At 37.6% G+C, this 8,329-nt stretch overlaps 1 pseudogene; it reads right to left on the bottom strand.

Annotated features, from left to right (window-relative positions):
- Positions 1 to 1,989: 1,989 nt before the first annotated feature.
- On the bottom strand, positions 1,990 to 2,747 carry LOC100457093 (small ribosomal subunit protein eS10-like; annotated as a pseudogene).
- Positions 2,748 to 8,329: the final 5,582 nt, after the last annotated feature.

Here is an 8,329-nt window from a genome sequence, read left to right as displayed (position 1 = left end):
GTTTAGAGGAGCCATTTGACTTGTTGCCTTGGCATTTCTAGACATAAATGTTATGGTATATTACAACTATATCCCTTTTTTTTTTTTTTTTTTTGAGACGGAGTCTCGCTCTGTCGCCCAGGCTGGAGCGCAGTGGCGCAATTTCCGCTCACTGCAAGCTCCACCTCCCGGGCTCATGCCATTCTTCTGCTTCAGCCTCCGGAGTAGCTGGGACTACAGGCGCCCACCACCACGCACGGAGAATTTTTTGTAGTTTTAGTGGAGACGGGGTTTCACTGTGTTAGCCAGGATGGTCTCAATCTCCTGACCTCGTGATCCACCCACCTCGGCCTCCCAAAGTGCTGGGATTACAGGCGTGAGCCACCGCGCCCGGCCTATATCCCATTATTTTAATGCAGAAATCAAATATACTAACTTCTAGTTGAAATGTAAAACTTAAAAAGAGTCAATTGCACTGTTTACTCCCCATCACCTTTCCCATCACATCTGTTCCTTTGTAATAAGCAAATAAGCCAGGAGACAAGATGACTGCTGCATCAGGGAACTGGGTATCTGCAAATGCCCTCTACATTGCGTAGAATAAATTTGGACAAAATTGAAGCTACATCATTTAAAAATAGAGTTTAAAAAACTGACTATCACAGCAGAGAACATGGCTACAAAATTGAGTCAAAACAACCCAAAATAAATAATCTGGTACAGACAAGTTTAATAATTAATTATTCTTCTTAAGAAGAAACTGTTTTAGAGGCTATCCGCAAGAATTTTTACTTATGCTTTTACGTTTTTTAAAGACTGACGCTGAAGGTCTTAAATTATTCAAATTCTATGTATTTACTTTAAAAATATTAAAAATCTTGAGACAGATTTCTTTGTTCCAAAATAATGTTAATCTAAATAGTCAATTAACAGGTACACTGAGGGTAGTTAATCAACTCATGGAATGAGTTCTTATTTTTTAGTGACACATCAGGATACACAAGGAAAGTGCAGAATTGATTTTTTACAGAATTCAACAGAGTCTGCAGTTTAAAAGCTTCTATGATTTCCTTAATGAAAAAATAGTTGTCAATATTTTCTTGGTGATGGATCTGATTCTGGTTGGAGGCATTTATTTTCTCAATCTCTCTGCCATTTTCTCTCTGTTTCTTTCTTGTTCTCTATGCTTCTTTCTCTCTTATCTTGCTTTCCAGATTAGTTAAAGAAGAGAAACCCTCCTGTGAAAAGATATCAAATTTTCTATTCCCTGGCCGAAAAGGTGCCAGGGTGCGCAGTCGCTTGAGGCAGTTAATATGAATAGAAATTCCCAAGAAGGTTGTTTTTTTTTTTCCTTCCCTAATAGAAATATGATACCTGTCAGCAAGTTCCCATTTAATAAATGGCAACCTGGCTCATTGTAATATTCTTCTAGTTCCCATTGACAGGTAAGATTTTCTACATTTTGGTGAGTCATAGATTTATAATCAATTATCCTGGTTTGAATGTCCAGTGGAGACCCATTTCTCTGTGTAGAGATGCTGCTGTTGTTTGATGTTGCAATAGAATCTCTTGGCATGCATTGGTGCATTATTGTGTCACCCTGCCTTCTTTCATTGCTCTGATGGAAAGACAATCTTCTTGCCTTTTACCTCCTCTTACCTATAAGGGTGGAAGTGGGTGAGCCATTACTGCAGTTCATATATCACTGCACCATTCTACTAGCACAATTAAACTAGATTTGAGAAACAATCAGAACAATAGTTTTCTTCCAGCCACCCTTGCCTCTAAAAGCAGCATTTTGCTAATTGGCTCCTAGAATGTTCTTAACTTTATCCTAGCATATCGACCCTTAGGAAGGGAACTAATTATGTTTGCACATTGCTTGCTTTACAGTGATGTATATACGTCTTTGCTGATATTCCTATTGTGGTATGCAGACGGTGCTAGCTCTGTTTTCCATTTTGTTTCCCCTTTGACTCATGAGCCACTGTCTTGAGTCGGTGTGACTTCTCCATTCTCACCCTTTATCACTTGGGACTTTCCCAGTTCATCTTTTCTTTCAGGTCTTACCTACTTCTCTGGATCTTTTTCTCAAGCTCCCTCCTCCATCTTGTCCATCTTGTTCAGTTCTACTTCCTTTCCTTTCCTTTACTTCTGCCAGTCTTATTTCAACTTCAATAACTTTAACTCATCTTTTGTGAATATATTGTTTTTCCTTTGGACTTTTAAGTGTTTTTTTTGTGTGTGTGTGTAAGTTTATTCAATGCAAAATAATCCTCTTCAATTTTACTGAGGTGGTTGACCACGTCCACGACCAAATCCGCCTCTAAACTGGAATTCGGTTGTTGACCCAGCCCCAACCTCGGCTTTCTTGTAGGCACCAGGGGGCACAGCACTCCGTCTGCAGGTATCTCTGTCGGCTTCCCCTCTTGTGAGTCTTGCAGGTTGCTTACCCTCCACACCTTTAGGCCGAGGCCTGCCAGCCTCTGGACGGCTGCGCACAATCTCCAGGGGCAGGTGAAGGTAATCACAGAGATACTGGATACCCTCCTTGGTGAGGTCGCAGTAGAAATGTCTCCAGGCAAATTGTTCCTTCACGTAGCCTCGGGACTTCAGAGACTGCACGGCCTTCATGAGTGAATGTTGGGCACATTCTTGTCTGCCAGCTCCGGGTGCTTAGGCATGTGGACATCCTTTTTGTCCACCATGACTCCCTCCTTAAAAATGAGTTCATAAGTGGCAATCTGATTCTTCTTAGGCATCAACATCTCGGCAGCTGTAGGGTCTGGGGCCAGGGCTGGAAATAAATGTTGTTGTTGTTGTTGTTTAAATAAGTATTTATTATTTCAATGTTTCAAACATACAGCAAGCACATTAAGGATATAACACTGTTGTGCATAACTACCTTAATATTATGAAATATTTTTTCTTGAAAATTTTGAAAGAATCAATTAAACATTACATATACATTTGTGAGCCTGTATTTTCCTCAATTTTATCCACTCCCTTTCTTTTCATGGAAGTAAGCACTATTATTATTTTCTCATATGCATTTGCTATATATTTATGCATATATAAATTTTATGGTGCTTTTTGCAATTTTAAACTATATATAAAGTGTGTTATACCTAACTTTTTCCATTCCACATTATGTTTTTAGATTTATTCATGTTGAGAGATATAGCAGTAATTCATTTGTTTTGACTGCTGAGAAATATTCCCTCGTGTGAATATATCATGGTGTATTTATCTGTTTTCAAGTTAATAAAACTTTAAGTTATGTCTAATTTGTTGCTTTTATTGACAAGGCTGCAAAGAACTTTCTTGTGTATGCCTTTTTATGCACATATAGATTTCCCCAAGGCTTGGGATGTGATTATCTTCATCTATACTAGTGTCATTTTGCTCTCTTCTGTGGCTGCACTGACTTATGCTTCTACTCTTGAAGTACAGTAGGGAACAGAGACCAGTGTGTGAGCACTTTGTCCTTTATGAGTTACTCCTATAATGTACATAAGCCAAGGAGGTAACATGGAAGGATGGACTTCAAGAGACAAGACAAATGGCTGAAGTTCTGCTATAGATAATTGTATGAGTAGTGTAACTAAATGTATAGTCTAATTGTAAAAAAACTTTGAACACCAATGTTGGTAGGCATAAAATACAGTAGAGACCATACAACTGATGATAATTCCATTTGCCAAGTCTTAAAGACTTGGTAAGTAGAAAGCTGGAAGCTTCATGTTGGTCTTTGTGAGTTGTATCATCCTCTTCTTGTAAGTATTTCTCCCTTTTGCAGACAGGCCTATGGCATATTTGCTTTTGCACCTTTTAACATCTTTCTACATCAATACAGACCTTGCCTAATTCTTTACACGAAGGACCTAATTTTATAAGCTCTGTCAATACTTTTGGATTATAGGGCATCATATTATCTGGTTAAAATCAACAAGTTTTTCAATTCAACAGATATGGAGCTCCTGATAAGTGTTACTTTTCTAGGCCCTAAAGATTTGTCAGTGAACAAAACAGAAAGGGTCCTGGCACACACAGAGCTTACAATTTAGTTGGGAGAAAGATACAAAGAGGGGGACACAATAATTTCAGATAGTGTGAAAGTGTGAAGCATATCAAGGAAATAAAATGGATCTCAGAATGTCTGGGACTGGTTTATGAACATCTTCCATATTCCAATGACATGGCATCAATTTACCAATCTTGTACACAGTGCAAGGTGCAAGAGAATAGAGTCTTTATCTTTTGAACTTGATTTGAGATTACAACAGTATTACTCATATGAGGGATTTTGATGTCATCAGATGATCATATGATGTAATTGTCACCACAGTAGTTAAATATTTATTTAAGTAAAAGACAAACAATCTAGAAGTTGCAAAAAAGAAATTGTAAAAGCTTCAACACAGGGGAGTTCACACATCACACAAGAAAAGTAACCAGGACACAAGGTAGGCTATGTCGGCTAATGAATGAGAAGTGCACCCTCGAGAACTAAAGGAGTCTAGAAGAAAACATGTCACTTTGGGGTTGTCAAGAAAGAATTTCAGAAGAAGCTATGATTTAGGCTTGAAGAATGATAGTTATTTGATATTGAGATTATAAACCTAGATAGGTGTGGCATTATACTTCTCTATAAAATTAATTCATTCACTCTGACAGCTTTTCTCTTCTTGCCCCAGATTCCATTCTGACTTAATTGAACTTCCAGTTAGCATCTGCTTATTAGGTCTGATCTCTTGCCTGGAATGGTCTTCAATTGTTCTTTCCTTGTCTCTTCCTGGCCTTGTGGTTTCTTTACTTCTATTATGGTGGGCGGATCTGGAATTCCTCTGTGCCCCAAATCACCTGCATGCTGCCAGGCGTGTCCTAAAATGGCTTTTCTCTTCCCTTCTGTTACTTGGCACAGCCACAATCAATGCGTAGAAAAGGACTCACAAAGAAAAACAAAATCATAGTGATTTTCTCTGGCTTTAAAAACAATTCTCTTGGTAGCAATCTTCCTTTAGAGTTCTGTTTTCTATTCTTAATAGCGACCTTGACACATTTCCTTCCATTTCGTTGTTTATTTGTTTAAAAGAATGCAAGAACAAAACAAAGGAACCAATACGTTTTATCGCATTGACAATTAAGAAGCACAGGTTCAAAGGAAAGGTTAGTTTGGAAGACAGTTTGAGAAAAAATTAAAAAAAAAAGAATGGATATGTTAGGAATTCCATAAAAAGGAAAAACAACCAAAGCAAACTATGAAACTAGAATACATAAAATTCTAAATAACAGCAACTGGAAAACACAGAGCCTAATTTAGTAGCATCTACAATTTTTCTAAAAATAACTCACAATGCCTTTCGGTATCAGATTATGTTTCAGGAACTTAATTTTTTTTTTAATGTTTTTATTTACTCAACATATTTGTGACCTTTAAGCAACACAGTAATCATTGCAAAACAGAGTATGAACAGAATTTCCGCCTTTGAACTTCTGACTTGTGGTCTAGAATACAGACAGACATTCAGACAAACCATCACTGAAATATGATCCTTAACTGAGGGAGCTCAGCTAAGAATCATGGGAGCAGCTGGGAGGGAGTACAGTGAAATGGAACCTGCATATATTCTCTCTGGGGAATAACGCCCTATTCCTAGGGTTGCTTCAGAAAATTTTGGCATCTTTTCACTTTTACATTACAATTAAAATTTTAAAGCTAGAGTTGTTAACTCTGAAACTTTTCAATATTCCTTCTTTAGATAATGCAATCCAGTTTTCTTCTTCACTCTTCTTGCTTCATCTGCTCATTTTTTCTAGCTGCCTTCCACCCAATTCTGATTTCTCATCATGTACTCAAATCTCTCACTCCTTCTTCCTGGCTTTATGTTCTAGGCTGAGAGACAGGGTGTAGACCATGTTTTCTATTTTACTGTATTCTCTATCCAGTGATATCATTTACTTAGCTCTGTGTTCCCACCCAAATCTCACCTTGAATTGTAATTCCTATCATCCCCATGTGTCAAGAATGGGACCAGGTGAAGGTAATTGAATCATGGCGGCAGTTTTCCCATGCTGTTCTCGTGATAATGAGTGAGTCTCACGAGATCTGATGGTTTTATGAGAGTCTGGCATTTCCCCTGCTTACACTCATTTTCTCTCCAGCCGCCCTGTGAACAGGTGCCTTCCGCCATGATTGTAAGTTTCCTGAGGCCTCCCCAGCCACGCAGAACTGAGTCAATTAAATCTCTTTTCTTTATAAATCACCCAGTCACAGGTAGTTCTTCATAGCAGCATGAGAACAGACTAATACACACAGCTGTAGTGCCTAGTGCAGGGTTCCGCTAAGAGAAGGCTTGTTGACAAAATGCCCAAAGTTTCTAAAGCCACCACAGTGACAGGGTGTTATTGCAATGCTATCTTCTTATGGATTTCAGAAAGAAATCAAGGGAACTGATTAAACAGCGACTGTATTTTCACTGTGGAATCACCTCCGTGAGAATCAGTGGGAAGTAAATTACAGGAAAGAAACCTGCAGAGAAAGTTATTCTTGATTAGACATCACTTTCACTGACCGCTCCAAGGGAAGCCCAGTGCTCAGCAGTAGCACATTTTGACACAGAGCACAGGAACTGTGTGAGCTAGGGCTGAAAGAAAAATAACCGGTTACAGGAACTGCTTTGGGGTTCTATCTTAGCATGAACAGAAAACCTAAAGATTCATTCGCAGGTCGGTATTTTAGAAGGGAAATACAAATTTGTCATATGAGATAATACTGCTTTCCAAACAGAAGCCTCCTGTCAGTGTATTGATATCGTTTTTAAAAAACATATCATTTACTTTCTAATTGTTTTAAGTACAAAATTCCTACATAAATGATTATTGATGTAAGATACAAACAATGCAGAAATGTACAAAGTAAAATGCTGTATTTCCCTTCTGTTCTTCCCCTTGAAGGCAACCCCCATTAATTAACATATACCATTCTTGTCTTTCATTTCTCCATATATGCCATATGCAATCAATTTAAAAAAATATAAAGAGACTAGATACTAAATTTGTATTGCTCTGTATTGGGAGATAAGTATTGTTCCCATTTTGTAGAAAAAGAAAGCCTTTGACTGTAGTTGATCATCTCAAGCCACTGAGCACAGAAAAGTGAAAAAAACTGAGACTCAAACTTCCTTATGTCACATTCAAAGCTCCTCTGTATATTCTGTCTTCCTCAAATGTTACTGCCCGTTACAGGACAGGCCCATTTTAAAATGTTGATTCACACCAGAAGAGCTATTTACATAAAGGGGGCAATAGAGTCTCTATTGGCGTAAAATAACAATTTAGTATCTTATAAGGACATATGTACACAAAATCAATAGTATATTCTACGCCAGTGGTTTTCAATATATAGTTTCTTGACAATTAGCATCAACACCCCCAGAAACTTAGAAAAGTAAATTCACGAGGAGCCTCACCCAACACCTACTGAATGAGGATATCTGGGGTTAGGAAGCAGCAATCTGGCTTTAATAAACCCTCTGGGTTATTCTGATGTGCATTAAAACTTGAGAACCACAGTTTTATCCAGTAAACTGGCAAAGGATAAAAAAAAAATTGCTATTTAAATCTAAAGAACTACCTATTTGAACCTTTGTGCTGAAATATCTTCTTATTGAGGTCAAAAGATATATCCCCTACAGAGATCAAAAGACAGCTTTCTCACTGAAATACTAGCAGCTGCTCTTCGTCTGGTCTAGTCCTGGCTTATTGCTTCCAAGTATAGTAGTAGAATTTCATTCCCCTTAATGTATTCTTTATATTTCTTGCTATTTGTGAAAATTAGTTTTTAAAATTATTCTCAATATATTTCCCTATGATTTCTCATTTTCCACATAAGAACATGAAATAATTTTATACTTTCTATTGATTAACTCTGGAAGCTAAAAATAAAATAGATAACAAACAAATGAATTCAAAATAAAAATAAAATTTCCAAAATCCTAAATGCAAATAATGCCAAGCAAGATGGTTACCTTTTGGTGACTAACTGATAAAAACCTACTTCACGTGAATGGAGGAGGAGCATAAATACCTAGAGTGAGAACACAGACTATTGTTCAAAAACTTTTCTCACAACATGTCATGATTTGAACCAGCCTTGCTACTCTCTTCACCGCTGTGGAAGAGACCTGAGATTTTACTCACAACATCATTCTTTGGCTCAGCATCTATTTAAAGGATCTCAGAGCCTTGGGGGGGCCTCTTGGATACTCTATCATCAGCCTGATGTGAAAAACGATATGAGGGAGAGAGTCCATTAATAGCTGTTTCTGTTAAGTTAGAGGAATGTTGA

Source organism: Pongo abelii, chromosome 4, assembly GCF_028885655.2.
Source record: "Pongo abelii isolate AG06213 chromosome 4, NHGRI_mPonAbe1-v2.0_pri, whole genome shotgun sequence".
Classification (NCBI taxonomy): domain Eukaryota; kingdom Metazoa; phylum Chordata; class Mammalia; order Primates; family Hominidae; genus Pongo; species Pongo abelii.
The sequence above is the reverse complement of the archived record's forward strand: the minus strand, read 5'-3'. Positions and strand labels throughout refer to the sequence as shown.